Source organism: Paroedura picta, chromosome 2 (genome assembly GCF_049243985.1).
Source record: "Paroedura picta isolate Pp20150507F chromosome 2, Ppicta_v3.0, whole genome shotgun sequence".
NCBI lineage: Eukaryota > Metazoa > Chordata > Lepidosauria > Squamata > Gekkonidae > Paroedura > Paroedura picta.
This window is the reverse complement of record NC_135370.1, coordinates 149,252,789-149,268,933: the sequence shown is the minus strand read 5'-3', so window position 1 is coordinate 149,268,933 and position 16,145 is coordinate 149,252,789. Positions and strand designations below refer to the sequence as shown.

Genomic DNA, 16,145 nt, shown 5'->3' with positions numbered 1-16,145 from the left:
GAGAGCGCCGGGCGGGGGGCGGGACCACTGCCACGGGCAGCCACGCCGCAGGCCGCCGCCTCTCAGGCCGCCGCCGCCGCCTCAGCCCCGGGGCTCGCTTCCAGGGCGGGGACCCTCCGCGGCGCTCGAGGAGGACTCTGGGCACGTGCAGAATGCCTGCCTTCGTTGCGTAACAGATGGCGAGGGAAACGAGAGGGCTTCCAGGTCAGAGGGCGCAACTTCCCCGTCAAATTTCGTCCCTTGCGGAGGGAAAGCTTTCCCTGATACACATCTTCATTCGGGGGCGAGCGCTGAAGCGTTCAGCCGGCGCCTTAGGGTGCCTCCGGTGCCGGAGGGCATGCACAGAAACCTAAGAGGGACGTCTGTGGATGGATGGCCGCCCAGCCCATCAGCCATACACTGCAGCCCTATACAGAGTCGCAGCCTTCTAATGCTATCGATTCAAATAATGTCGATCTGTTTAGGACCCTCCTTACTTTGCTAAATTTCCAAGAAGTATCCACATATTATGTTAAAGGGAGCCAGCAAGGGGAAGATTCACCCACAAACATGATGCTTAAATTTCATTGTACTGGACAGTAAGCACTGGCTTGATAAATATATATTTAGTTTCTACATGAGGGGATCTAAAAACGTCTTTCTCCATTAAATATAGAGATGGCTTTAACCTTTGTGATCATCCATGATGCCCACTTCTCAGGTATTTCCTAGGCATGTAGAAACCTTTTCTGTTGATCGAGTGATCTTCTAGCACTTAGGCTGTGTTATAGAAATGGGACCTGCCTCCATGATCTTCCATCCAAATTGCATTTCTCTCCATACCATTTGCCCTTTCGTCCTTTCTCTTCCAGTCTCTTAGAAAAGAAGCACCAAAGAAACAAGAGACTGACTACATCAAGCAACAGAGAAATAAGTTTGTGTGGAGATTTGACTTAATAGCATTGATCTTTAAACATATGTTTCTTAAATAACATATCTTTACTTCTTTGCTTATGCATTTGTTGGAGAACCTGTTGTTGAGGACCTTTCTAAATGTTTGTTGGGCCATGTTTTTGATACTGATACTGATAAATTGGTTTTTCTATTACCAGACACTAATCCTTTTATTAGTTATAGTGTGTCATTGTTTGCACTGGCTGCAAGGAAAATTCGAGCCAAACTTACCCCATCAGGAGTTAATATTTTTAACCTTTTTGTGCCTGGTATTTACTGGGATCTGACTTATTTTCATACTTTTGTTTATACTTATTATCAGATATTGATTTAAATTGTATATACTGTATATGTAAGAACCTCTTGTGGTGCAGAGTGGTAAGGCAGCCATCTGAAAGCTTTGCCCATGAGGCTGGGAGTTCAATCCCAGCAGCCGGCTCAAGGTTGACTCAGCCTTCCATCCTTCTGAGGTCGGTAAAATGAGTACCCATCTTGCTGGGGGGTAAACGGTAATGACTGGGGAAGGCACTGGCAAACCACCCCGTATTGAAAATGCTAGAGAGCGTCACCCCAAGGGTCAGACATGACTCGGTGCTTGCACAGGGGATACCTTTACCTTTACTGTATATGTGATGTAGGCCTTTGGCTATAAACCATAAAACCTATTCACTCATATCTTTATGATTCAATAATTTGGTAAAGCCCCATTCTGTTTGGAAGGGAGTGTACATCGGACTGCAGCCTTAAGTATTCAAAAATACACAATTTATATTCACCTAAATATACTTCTAGTTAAAATATATGACTACAGAAAGGGAATCAAACATAGCCATGTTGGTCTAAAGCAGCAGAACAAAATTGGAGCCCAGTGACACCTTTAAAACCCACAAAATTTTATTCTAGGTATAAACTGCCATGTGCAAAGCACACTTCTTCTGCAGCTCTGACTCTGATCTCTCATACTAAATTTCCTTCAGATGAATAAAGAAAACAACTGTGTGCATAGTACAATTCTATATCTTCTGTCTTTCTAAGAGCATGTGATCTTTTGCATTTGCTTGCACAAAAAGCATGGAGCATGTTCTCAATCCTAGCAAGATGATAATGCATGCCCTATCCACCAGGCTGGATGGTGTATGGAAAATGAACAGAGATGGAACACTAAGGGCTCTATTTAGGCCTCACTTCAGAGAAAAACATGGTTCTTATTAAACATCTGCTTAAATTCTAATCTAAATAGGCTGCTTTCTGGAATATTCCCAGTAACTACTCAGATTAGGAGAAGGTGTGTCTTACATTCCTTCTGTCCCACTCCAACTCCCATTCTATCCTTGTCTGGAATACCACTGTAATGAAGCCAAAACTCCTCCACGCACAAGTGTATATTGCCCATAACTGTGTTATCTGGAGTTGGTACACAAAGCACTTGTAGCCAGTGTTCAGTCTGTGCTGGGATAGGAGAAAACCCAGTTCAATATATGCAGCTGTGAAAGAAATACACTGAGCTTTTCAACAGAATTTCATTTGGTTTAGAAGAGTAGCAAGGATCCATTTCTCAACCAGCATTATATCAGCAGAAGAAACAGTAATGAAAGGCAGTATCAATTAAAGAATGAGAAAATGGAAGACCAAACCAGTGATTTCTTTGAACACGTCTGTGGAGACTGGCAAATAAAAACTACCGTTTGCTCATGGTCATATCAGTTGGGAATAGCCAGGAGTTGCAGGGCATGCAGAGGATGGATGCAGAGGAGGCTGGGTAAAAAGCAAAAGGGATGCTTCATAAAATATCACCAAAAGGACATTTCACCAAGAATATCTCTCCAGTGCTGTTATTAGTGAATGCAATTTTGATCAATACCACAGAGACTGAAATGACAAATAGCCAACTGCACTCTGGTGTGAGCTGAAACTATCTTGAAATAAAAGTTATAAAGAATGTATTAAGAGCCTTAGTGGGAGTGTGCAGTCATGAACAAAAATGTTATTATTTGACAAAAAGCAAGGAGGAAGCAATAAAAGTAGAGTGTCCATTAGAAATCATTAGCTTTCCTTTTGTGCAGAGCAATCAAGAAAGATAGCTAAGGATTTAATGAATTTTTAGAATTATAATCACATGCTTAAGCCCTGTTGGATCTTGTGGGAAAGCTTTACTGATGGAAGGATTGCCAATTGATGGAGCAGGACTTTTCGTGTAGTTGCTGCTTAAAATGCTGCTCCTGGGCCATTACAAGATCACCTCTTCCCCCCAAGAACTGCATGAGGGAGCAGTTAGAGGTCTGCCATGCGAGGGGGGGGGAATGAGTGAAAATCACCCAGCTTGTGAAAATTGTCCATGGGGTCAAACCCCATGTGATTACATAGGCCTATTCTTAAAGTGTTGCTCTTATTCTATTCCTTCTTTAAAAGGTAGCATTGCTTCTTAAGTCGGCATCTAGTTAAATCTATAAATCCCTTAACAGAGGGACAAAACTACAGTACAAGGCTCCAATCCATTTCCCTACCATTGCTATAATTGTTAGATTCCGCTCATCAATGGCAGCATTGGAGGGAACAGGATTCCAAATGACCACGAGAATTCTAAGCTCCCTTAAATCTAATAATGCCCAGAATCAGTCCAGATAATTTCAGCGTCCTTACTGGAAAAGGGGAAGGCACTGGCAAACCACCCCGTATTGAGTCTGCCATAAAAACACTAGAGGGCATCACCCCAAGAGTCAGACATGACCCAAGTGCTTGCACAGGGGATACCTTTACCTTTACCTTTACTGGAAAAGATTCCCACCACCAGTGAATATTTTTTGACAGTATCATCTGGGAATCTGGATGGTCATTTTGTATAATTAGGTCTTCTGCTGCTGATGATGATTATTAACAAAGACCTTGAATGCAGACGGTTTTGGTTCTCTGATAATAAAGACAAGAGTCCCTCTTCTTGGCCCAGCCCTTTAATTTACAGAGAAAATTCCTGGTGGGTCATTGAGGACCAGTGGCAGCCAGGAACAAGCTGAGCTGTGTGGCCCATGAAGCAACGAGGCCTGCTTGACTCAACTTGCTCTAGGATTGTTTTAACATCCAATGCTTCTGCCTGCTGGCCTGTAGTTTGTTTTCCCATTTCTGTTTTGCATGACACAGACTGGGTCATTCACTTGGGATCAGAGAAGATTGCTTCTATATTGTCTCCTTGCTTCCTGAATAGTCAGCATTTTTCTACATTAGCCAACCGCCTGTATGTTACTCAATCATCTTAAGCCAGCCAAATTTTCTGTACTCTTTTTTTCATCCTCCTAATTATTTCCTCTGACTCCAGGCATTAGAATTTAGATATAGAGTTCTCATTACGATTTCTGTTACTGCATGCTCTTGATGTTTATTATGACATTAGTATCTATATGTCAGTCCAAGCAGCAGTGCTCATGGATCAAAGGTTGTCTTATGTCACAGTATGAGAAAAAATAATAGTAAGGAAAATAAAGTAGTTCTCTCCATTCTATAAGAAACAGCAAGAGAAGCAATCCATCTCCCATGAACATGAAAATGATGACCTGTACACAAGAGCCAGCTAGATATCAGGGAGCATTTTTAGTCAGCGTAGTTCAGCAGTGGAATCAGCTGCTTAAGGAGGTGGTGAGCTCCCCCTCAATGGCAGTCTTCAAGCAGTGACTGGACAGATAGTTATCCTGGATGCTTTAGGCTGATCTTGCATTGAACATGGGGTTGGACTAGATGTATAACTTGTATGTATAGATGTCTAACGTATAGCCCTTTCCAAATCTTTGATTCTATGATTCTAAATCAATTCAGTTTCTGAGGTGCAGTAGTTTGTGAGCATGCATGTGTGAGAGTTAAGATGGTTGAAAGGGCCGCAGTGGACCAGCTACTGGTGTTCCTGGAAGTCTGGCTTTCATCCTGGCCACAGGGTGAAGATGGTGCTTGTCGCCCTGATGGATGACCTCCATCGCAAGTTGGATTAAGGCAGGTCGGCCATGCTTGTTCTGTTAGACCTGTCGGCCGTGCTTGAAGGGGTCGACCATGAACGGCTGGCACACTGCCTCACCGGGACAGGCTCGATTCTCCCCCCCCCCCTGCTATTTAACATCTTTATGCGCCCTTTGGCCCAACTGATGCGGAGTTTTGGGCTGGGCTGTCATCAGTACATTGATGACACACAGACTGCCTGAAGCAGTCTGATCTCTCTAGGGGGTTTAGCTCAGTTTCTGTTCTTGTTATGTTGTTATTGTTGGGATCACTGAAGATGTGTTGTTTAGAACCACTGTTGGATTTTTATTGTTGTATATTGACTATGTTGTATGTTGACTCGTTCCATGTATCCCCCTATGATGTTGTATGTAAACCGCCCTGAGCCATATGGAAGGGCGGTATAGAAATCAATCAATCAATCAATCAATCAAAATATATCTCCTCATGGACAGCCGCCCAGACTCCCCCCCCCTCCGGAACCATTTGCCAGATGTTTGGAAGCCCTGGCTGAATGGTTGGAGCAGAGTCGTCTGACACTCAACCCCTCTAAGATGGAGGTCCTGTGGCTGGGGAGGGTGGGGGGGCAGACCAGGAAGCACGTTTACCCACCCTAGCAGGGATGCAACTTACCATCGCATCCCAAGCTAGGAATTTGGGAGTGACCATTGATGCCTCTCTAACTTTAGAGGCACAGGTTTCAAGCCAAACCCAAAGAAATAAAAAGATGACATAAAAGCATAAGCCAGGTAAGTCATAAAGCATTTTTTATTAAATGTCTTCGTGTCAGGGGAAAGGTAGTACGAGATTACCCCCAGTTGCCACTGTACCTAGTGCTGTTCTATAAATAGCGAGCCTCGCACGCAGAAGACTTTCCCGCCCGCGTCTTCCCTTGGCCAGCGAGCCCTTTTCCTTGCAGCGCTCCCGTCCCTCTCGTGCCCCCTGCGGCTCCCCTTCCAGCCTTCCCCTCGGAGTTCCTGGATCCCGCCCCTTTGCCTTTCTCTCCCGCCCTTTTTCTCTCCCCGCTTCCATGCTGGAGATCCCCGCCCATAGCGACGAAAGGAAAACAGCATCACAACATTCCCGCCCGGGGAGGCCAGCAGTCAGGATTGCTTCCGAGAAATCGGAAGAAAATGGGGAGGAGGGAAAGAGGGCAAGCTGTGCAGCGGGAAAGCGGGCGGCTGGGCGGCTAGCGCAAAGCTGGGAAATGAAATGCTGCCGCCCGGGGTGGGGGTACAGAGCAAACGGGAGCCTGCTGGATTAGAAAGTCTAGGCAGAGAAAGTAGCTGAATGGTGTTGCCATGTTGCCCCCACAGGACGGGGTACAAAAGAAATAGCTCCTTGTTAGACCTAAAGCCTTTTGAATGGAAAGCCCTCATGCCTGATTTTTGCATCTACCACTAAAACCAACATGAGGAGTGAGGAACGCACAAGAGATGGGCAGAATCGCAATGCACAGAGTCACTGTTCAGAAGCCTAGACTGGCATCAGTTATACTCATAGTCTAATCTGGAATTCATTTTTACTTACTTTGATGTGGGAGTTTGCAAGTTTCCTTGGGCAGTCTGATGCAGAGTTCAGTGAAAGTCAAAAGGCTGTTTAATCTCTCACCAGTCTAGATTAGTCCAATAGAATATGCATTGCCTATTTTGTATTTTCAACTTTGAACATCTGTATTGGTTAGGAGAGCATAAAGGGTTGGGTCCTTGTTACCAAGGAATTAAAATAGACAACTCTTTAAGAAAGATCCCAAACCAAAACATGTATAATAGCGTTTTTTGAGAGTCACCTGAATGACACAAAACTGTGAACTTTTGAGCACTCCAAAGCTCTTAAATATGTAAGTCATTCATTACCTTTGGATTTTTAATCAGATGAACACAGATATCTGGATCTTTTAAGAAACAGTAAATGGTTAATTAGGAAGGGTTGCATATCTTTAGGAGAGGGTAGCAGGGGTTTAAAATAAAAATGAATGTTTTTTTATTTATTCAATTTTTGAACCCCAAGTTTCCTCCAAAGAGCAGCCTTCTCTTCTCACAACTGTCCTATATTGTAGTTCAGTTTGAAAGATTGCTTCTGGTCCAAAAATCCTTAACTGTGATTTGGGGATAGGTTTTCCATATCTATGATCAGCATTTCAGCTGCTGCATTTTGCACTCCAAGCATACTTACATGCCTCTCAGCAGTAAGTGAAATGAAGCAACAGGCCACCAAGGAATCACTGTGCCAGCAAGTGAAAGGTTAATATCTCAGCAAAAAACGCTTACAGGATACAGCCTTGACCAAATATATGACATGTTTATGGTCCATGGATATGGCCAACCTGTTGAGACTCCCTGCTAGTGAAGGGTTAATACTGCACAGGGGAATATGCAGTCATAGGTGTGGTTTTCTTTTCAGTGCTCAATAAAGAAACATTTTCTCTCCCAACCAGTCTGGACAGGTGAGAAATCGGAAAAGGACTGGAGCCTGTGCTTCCCACTGACACAAAGCGGAGTTGTTAGCACAGGCTTCCTTGTTTGTACGCAAACTCCATCAAGATTACTTAACTCCCTGCTGCCTGATGTCAGAGTCCCCTGACGGCCTCTACGAAGTCTGCTTTCTGCTTATGGCTCTAATGGCAGGATAACGGGATATTCTAAATTGCTGGGGAAAGGGAGGGGAGCAAAACAAAATTAGATCTAGTCGAAGAGGCAGTACACAAACCTTCACTCACAATGCTCTGTGATTTGACCCTTGACTATGTCACTCTTTCCTCCAGCCCAAGTCAGTCTTGACCCACAGGCTCCTCGGACACACCAGACCATCTCGCTGCAACTCTGCCAATTTGAAATAATGGACTGGGGTGGAGCCTGGAGTCGGGAAACCATCTGCGCCTTCTGCCTGATCCTGCAATGAAATCATAAACTACGTTTGAGATACTACACCCACTATTTCCAAGGGAACAGATGATGGAAGACATAAATAACACAGGGCCAGTAGGTCACGGGAGGCTGAATTCTGTGAGGGAAGAAACCTTTCCCAATATGTAATCAACTATTGCAGCAATCACATGATCTGAAATTTATTATGCTGGCCATGGCAGGTAATCTGTGCAGGTTAGGATATAGGATTAGGACACAAAACCTTTTAAAAGTGTCAATGAACGGGTTGTAGTACATGAAAAATAATAAAAGTTCTGATTTCATCACAGGACAGCATCATGTATTATTTAAACCGTTTAGTAAAGAGTCGGAGGACTAGCCATGTTAGTCTGTTGCAGCAGAAATAAACAGTTTGAGGGTTCCTTAAAGCAACAATATTTTATTCCAGCACAAGCTTTTGTAGGCTACAGCCTATGTGAGATGCAAAAAGTGGGCTTTAGTACATGAAATGCTTATGTGGAAACAAAATCTTGTTCATCGTGAAGGTACCACAAAGACTCCTGTTCATTTTCCTTACAAAATAAGTCCTTGCATGTACACAGCTGTGTCACTCCTTCCTGTAGCTGCAGCACTTTATACATGTTTAGAGTTACCCAAACTGAACACATTACAAGGAGGAAATGTGAGGTGTGCGAGTCAATTTCAGCATTTATGAAATATCAGTGGCTGTAATACAGGTGCATGTAAACTGTAACTAAAATAATTTTTTTTAAAGGGAGTTAAGATAGAAGAGAGATTGTGAGCACAAAAGCAGGAAGGAGTACCTTGACTCCAGGCATGGTCTGGAGATTTTGCGTAGTCTCAGGAAATGGAGATCCAGCCACACTTGCATAAAGTGATGGGCAGAAATTTGTTCATGCCATTCACTACTACCTTGGTGTCTTCCACATAGGGACAGAACTGTATGGTTTCTCCATTGCTGGTGTGACTACAAATTAAGCACAGCAACAATGGGACTTCCACATGGTTGTTTCCCCCTGTAGTTTCCCTGCCTTAGTCCCCCAGAACTGACCACTCTACCTCTCCTGGTTCAACAGGGCTTTTGCAATTTTTTATAAAAATTGCTCTAGAATATTACTATATCAGTACTCCATTGAAACACAAGGTGCAGCAAGTTCTTTGAATTCCCAGCTTAGGTGGGGAGGTCCCTTGCCCCTTTCCATGCCAAGCTGTTCCTTTTCCATACATCTCCGCAAAGGAACAGGCTAAAGGCTTTTTAAAAATGAAAGCTGAGAATTCAGAGAATCTGTTACACCTGTCACTGCCATGGTGTACTGATATAAAGAGATTCTAGTGCTGACTTCTTTTTAAGGATCACTGTGGGGAGGGATGGCTACTTGCAGGGACGCAGTCAAGGAAAATTATTGCCATTTGATCCTGGTAATCTGAAATTTCCCATACACAGCATCCATTACAGCATTACTGTGATCTGTCCTAAAACTTTGGAGCAAAGCAGGTTTGGAAAAGATTAAAGAAAAGCCTGGGAAATATCCAGAGGAGCCCAAACGCACCATGATGCTGTGGAGAAACAGGAAAACCCAAAAGCACTAAATTTGGGGCAGATAACTCTTGCAGAAGACACCTGTGAAACACAAGATAATGGTTTATAGAAGGCCGGGAGAACACAAGGTATTAACATCTATACTGTGCAGCTATTTCTGCAGCAAAATGATAACACCCAGTATATCACAGAGAAAACATTTCAGGTAAGAAGTAAGACATACAGAAGCCAGTGCTCCCAGAGGATGTATATATATTTGAAAATATATAAGACTACCAGTTGTGCTTGCTTTCTTACTATGTAGAGGTTGCTGGGTTGTACTGAGTATTTTATAAAAATGGTGTACAATTTGTGTCTTTCAATAGGAAAACCAGTTGTGTTGGGAAACTAGGTTTCACATATTGCTTATATATGTACAATGAATAAATTCTAATATTTTGGTGTATATTTATTTATTCATTCGGCTTGTGGTGGGTTACATACATATACATTAAAACCCCAGTTTTAAAAAGACATAAAATCACAATCGTAATCCAGTCTGAGAAAGAAGATAAGGTGGAAAAACGACTAATCTTAGTAGTCCCAAAAGCAAGTCATAACAGGGTGAGAGGAAGGAGGGTGCAGATCAGAGAATCAGAGAATCAGAGAGTTGGAAGGGTACTCATGGGTCATCTAGTCCAACCCCCTGCAGTATGCAGGACACTCACAACCCTATCGCTCATCCACTGTAGCATGCCACCCCCTTAAGCTTTCACAGAATCAGCCTCTCCGTCAGATAGCTATCCGGCCTCTGCTTTAAAATTTCCAAAGATGGAGAGCCCACCACCTCCCGAGGAAGCCTGTTCCACTGAGAAACTGCTCTAACTGTCAGGAACCTCTTCCTGATGTTTAGATGGAATTTCTTTTAAATTAATTCCATCCCATTGGTTCTGGTCCATCCTTCCGGGGCAAGAGAAAACAACTCTGCTCCATCCTCTAGATGGCAGCCTTTTAAATATTTGAAGATGGCTATCAAATCCCCTCTCAGTTGTCTCCTCTCCAGGCTAAACAGACAAGTTCCCCCAACCTTTCTTCATACGTATTGGTCTCCAAACCCCTCACCATCTTTGTTGCCCTCCTCTGGACACGCTCCAGTTTGTCTACATCCCTCTTCAACTGGGGTGCCCAAAACTGAACACAGTACTCCAAATGAGGCTGAACCAGAGCAGAGTAAAGTGGTACCACCACCTCCTGTGATCTGGATACAATACTCCATTTGATACAGCCCAAAATCCCATTTGCCTTTTTAGCCACTGAGTCACACTGTTGACTCATGTTCAATGTATGGTCTACTAAGACTCCTAGATCCTTTTCGCACATGCTACTGCCAAGACAAGTCTCCCCCATCCTATATTGGTGTGTTTGGTTTTTCCTACCTAAATGCAAAACTTTACCCTTGTCCCTATTCATTTTATTCAGTTTAACCCACTTCTCAAGCCTATCAAGATCATCCTGTATTCTGATTCTTTCAGTTGTATTTGCAACCCTTCCCAGTTTAGTATCGTTGGCAAATTTAATAAGTATTCCCTCTAAACCCTCATCCAAATCATTTATAAATATGTTGAACAACACAGGCCCCAGGACAGATCCCTGGGGAACTCCACTTGTCACTCTTCTGCAAGAGGATGCTGAACCATTAACAATTATCCATTGGGTACAATCTGTCAACCAGTTATTGATCCACCTGACAGAATTTGAATCCATACCAAATTTTATGAACTCGTCAACAAGAATATCATGTGGAACCTTATCAATCACTTTACTGAAATCCAGATAAACTACGTCCACAGCATTCCCCTGATCCAGCAAGGTAGTAACTTTCTCAAAAAAAAGAGATAAAATTGGTCTGACATGATTTGTTCTTGTGAAACCCATGCTGAGTCTTAGAAATCATAGCTCTCTGTTCCAGCTGCTCAAGGACAGACTGTTTGATGATTTGTTCCAAAATTTTGCCAGCTACAGATGTCAAGCTGACAGGTCGATAGTTTGCTCTTTTTTCCCTTTCTTGAAGATGGGGACAACATTTTCCCGCCTCCAATCATCTGGCACCTCACCTGTTCTCCAAGAAGTGTCAAAAAGAATGGATAGAGGTTCAGAGATTACATCTGCAAGTTCTTTTAGTACCCTTGGATACAATTCATTTGGCCCAGAAGACTTTGTTTCATTTAAAGAAACTAGGTGTTTGTGACTGCCCCAACAGTGATCCTAGGCGACCATTCCCATCTCCCCTGTTGTGTTACGTTTCTTCCACATTGATCACTATTTCCCTCAGAAGACAAGACTGAGGAGAAATAGTATATAGATGTCAGATGTCAGAAATAGGAGTAATAGATGTCAGATTGCAAACCGTCACAGAATGGCTGAAAGAGGGGCTATATAGATCTCCCTGGCCATACCAGCCTCAACCATAGACCTGGTGGAAGAGCTCTGTTTTACAGGCCCTGTGGAATGCTGGAAGCTCCCACATGGCCCACAGCTCTTCTGGGAGCTCATTCCACCAGGAAGGGGCCAGGACTGAAAAGGTTGTGACACGTTCCATAACAATAACGTGCAAAATTATAATGCTTATATATATGAAAGTATGCTTTCTTGGCTGTAGGGAAAATGAAAATATCTGTTGCATCCGTTCCTTATGTTCACCTCTGCCTTCACTGGGCAAAGCTACAGCACAAAAGAACCAAGAAGAGAGGAAGAGCTGTCATTTGTTTAGGCAATGAACAGGGTGGTGATGAATGAGTGTTTGCACAGTCACAATTGCTAGCTTTACTCCACTATGCCTTTGGGCATGGTGAAGGGTTAAATCCGGTGGCTAAATGCTTCATTCTACCCATTGAACCAGAAAGTCTTTCTTTCTTCCTCACATTTTTGTGTTGAGGAGTTAATGAAAAGAGAGTGAAAAGCTGCTGTTTATTTTGTCCCCGCTAGCGCTGTGAGGGGAGTTCTTGGAGTCGGACAGTGCTACCACTGTGGCATCGCAGCAGTGAGGGAGGTGAACCGGGAGCTGAGAGGTGAAGGTCCCTGTTTAACAGCTTTCCGTTTGTTTACCAAAAAAATATTATTCCATCATAAAAATGCCCAAAATAGTTCCCGTCTTGACAGACTGACTGGCAGCTGTCCAGCTCTGCAGGGCCTTGCTAAATTAAAGGAAACAGAGTAGCTAATCTGGTACCAAGGCAAAGGCTCAGAACCTGCATATTCTTGGGACCATTACTGGAGCAAATGCTTGGGAGCTTGGGGAGGGGGTGTTCGCATTTGACCTAGGGATGTAGCAGAATTATCAGGCAGAATTTTTAACGTGGTATCAGATAGGCTCAGCCATTCCTGAATGGTCAACAGTGACTGCTACTTGGACTAATCCCCCCTTCTTTGCTCAGCAGAAGAAAACACAACTGTGTAATTCTATCTCAGAGTTCTAGAAATCGGATGAGGACAGGGTTGCTTATAATCCTATTGCAACTGTGAATCTAAAGATACCCCAGTGTGGTAATGATACCCCAGGAAGAAAAGTGGAGAGAAAGGGCTTGGTAGAAGAGACCCCAATACTTGACATTAAGTTTATAGATCCAGCTTGGTGTAGTGGTTAGGAGTGCGGACTTCTAATCTGGCAAACTAGGTTCGATTCTGCATTCCCCCACATGCAGCCAGCTGGGTGACTTTGGGCTTGCCATAGCACTGATAAAGCTGTTCTGACGAAGCAGTGATATCAGGGCTCTCTCAGCCTCCCCCACCTCACAGGGTGTCTGTTGTGGGGAGAGGAAAGGGAAGGCGACTGTAAGCCGCTTTGAGACTCCTTCGGGTAGAGAAAAGGGGCAACTCTTCTTCAGTAATATCAGGGCTCTCTCAGTCTCACCTTCCTCACTGGGTGTCTGTTGTGGGGAGAGGGAAGGGAAGGCGACTGCAAGCCGCTTTGAGACACCTTTGGATAGAGAAAAGTGGCATGTAAGAACCAACTCTTCTTCGTCTTCTTCTTCTAGAAGAGAAATCAAAGTCTGTTGACAACAATTCCTTCTCTCTCATCCCCAGATCCATAGTGAAGCACAGAATTCCAATTAAACTGCAGCTGAGCAAAGCACACCACAAAGAGCATAAAAGATTAATCACAGTTCATCTGAGGAGGGCAGCATGAGGTGACATCACTCTGCCCCCTCCCCCCATATCTGTAAGTCCACAAGTGGGTCCTTTGGTCACGGGGCATGTTGCACAATGGGAACAATTTGCAAAAATAGTTTCCACATGAATGAATTTATTGCCTGTAAATTTTATAAATAGATAGATACAATAAAAAGATCACAGTTTTCTTCTGACATGAAATTCAAGGCAATGCATGTAAGATTTCCAGGGATCACACCCTGATTGAGACCAGTTTTGCTTCACAGGTCCTGCTTTGTACCCTCCAATCATACACCATTGCCGGCTGGAGACCCAAAAGATGAGCTTTCCCATGGAAGCATCACCTCACCATGTATCAATGCTAAATATTCTTTTTAAACCCTGCTAGATCAAACCAGTGCTCCATCTAGTCCATCATCCTGTATTACACAGCGGCCAACCAGCCCCTCTGGGAAACCAAAACAGGACGTAGAGCCCAGGCCTTCCCCTGATGTTACCTTTTGACACTAGCCTTCAGAGGTTTAGTGCCTCTGAAGTGGAGGTTCCCTTTAGTTACCATGGCTATTGCCCTGTCCTCCTTAAATAAGCCTAATCCCCTTTTAAAGCCATTTATACTGTGGCCATCACTATATCCTCTTGCAGCAAATTCAACTTATTGGAATTCCATTGCTGCACTCTGTTCCAATGATACCATACAGTTCAGAATGTCAGTCTCCTGGGAGGAGGAGGAGAAGGAGAAGGAGAAGAGAGGAGGAGGAGGAGGAGTTGGTTCTTACATGCCACTTTTCTCCACCCGAAGGAGTCTCAAAGCAGCTTATATTCACCTTCCCTTTTCTTTCTCCACAACAGACACCCTGTGAGGTAGGTGAGGCTGAATGAGCCCTGATACTACTGCTCGGTGAGAACAGCTTTATCAGGGCTGTGGCGACACTAAGGTCACCCAGCTGGCTGCATGTGGGGGAGCGTGGAATCGATCCTGGCTCGCCAGATTAGAAGTCGGCACTCCTAACCACTACACCAAGCTGAAGGACATTGAAATTACTGCAATAGTCCCTACTATTAAACAGATATAAATATATAAGATCAATTCTGCACTTAATGGGGGGGTCATTGGACCAATGGCAGGTTTGAACCCTTCCGTAGAGTAACCTATGGCATTAGGGTGTGTGTGTGTGGGGGGGAGAATCTCATCCTCCCACCACTAGTCATTTGGCTGTCAGTTGTTAGATGGCTGTCAGTTGTGTCTGGGATGGCAGACTTCCCTTCTCTTTCAAGCCTGGCAAAACAATGGTTTTCAGGCCACTGTTACCCTTTCCTGTTGTTGTGCTGCTGACTGCCTTTCAGCTGCCAAAGTTTTCAAACCCCTTCCTGGAGGAAGGCCATAAAGATACCCATTTTTAGCACAGATAGTGTTGCCCAAGTGTATATCTTAGATTTTTTTCCCTCAGTGTTGGCCCTTACATGGTGGAATAACCCATCTGAAGTTGTCAGGAAATCCCCAACACTATTAATCCTCTGGAAAAATTGCAACACCGGAATTTTTATGAAGTTGTTGAAGACCTGCTGTTCGTAAGGCTGTTTTTCATATTAAGGTTAAGAATGGGGTTCTGAGTTCTCTGCTTGTTTCTATTTGTGTTTTTGTGTTTTCTTCTAGTTATTATAACATGGTATCCCCTGGCAGGGCCAATTCCAGGTTTCAGTGGGCAGAGAGTGACCTTGGGCAGAGAGTGACCTTTGTCACCATTCATTCCTCCCTGTCCACCTGCCTGCATAATTCTCCCTTGTAGGGTTTCAAAGTCCGTATAACCAACTGGCAGAGGGAGACATCTCGAGTGGAGAGGGAAAACCAGGAAGTAAACACAACATCCCTGAGCACATCATGGATGCCAGAGAAAACACTCTGGTTTGTGGGCAAAATCTCTGTGGTAGAATTAACTTCTCCCATAGAGTTCTGTTCACAAACCAAAGCATCATCCTCCAATATCACTGACCTCCCTACATCACTGACCTCCCTACATCACTGACCTCCCTATCACTGACCTCCCTACATCCAGGTGATGCAGGGATATCACATTTACTTCCTGGTTTTTGTTCCCCAGGTTTCTGAAAGCCCTAAACTGGGATCCAACTGGGGATTGTGAATCCTGCTCCCCTGCTGCTGTCTAGAAAATCTAGAAGAGCTATTGTATACCAGAGAACATCCAGTTTGGATCTGCCCTTCACATTCAATGCATTGCAGACACATTGCCTCCCCTTGCAGCCTTGAGAGAAGCTGTATATGTCCCAGCCAACAGACAACTAACAACTGTTCATTTATTGTGCCATAAACTGAGCATATGGAAAGTGCCATGGATATTCTTGGCAGTTTTTCTCCAAGCCCAGAATAGATGGGGGATAAGTATTCCATTGAGCAGAACATTGTCAAAATGTGGTTTTATTTTTATCTTTTAATCTATTGTGTTTTTATGGAGTAAACTTTGTTTATAAAAGTTCTTACCCGTCCTAAAATCCTGAGCTTTGAAAGGATTCTAAATCTAAATATATGAATAACAGATCCCCTGCATGCCTCCTTCCCATTGTTAATTTCCTAGCTTCCTCTGAGCAAATTCATCTTCTGCCCTTGCCCCATTCTCATCTACTTCCTCTTCCATTATCAT

The 16,145-nt window shown here is 43.8% G+C and overlaps 1 long non-coding RNA gene across 2 annotated transcripts; it reads left to right on the top strand.

Annotated features, from left to right (window-relative positions):
- The first annotated feature begins 20 nt into the window (after positions 1-20).
- LOC143830584 (uncharacterized) lies at positions 21-9,784 on the top strand. 2 transcript variants are annotated; one of them, XR_013228533.1, is made up of 2 exons: positions 21-204; positions 7,676-9,784. It is a non-coding gene; the product is annotated as an uncharacterized LOC143830584 (long non-coding RNA). The 2 variants fall into 2 exon arrangements; XR_013228534.1 differs by having other exon boundaries at positions 852-9,784.
- The last annotated feature ends 6,361 nt before the right edge of the window (positions 9,785-16,145 follow it).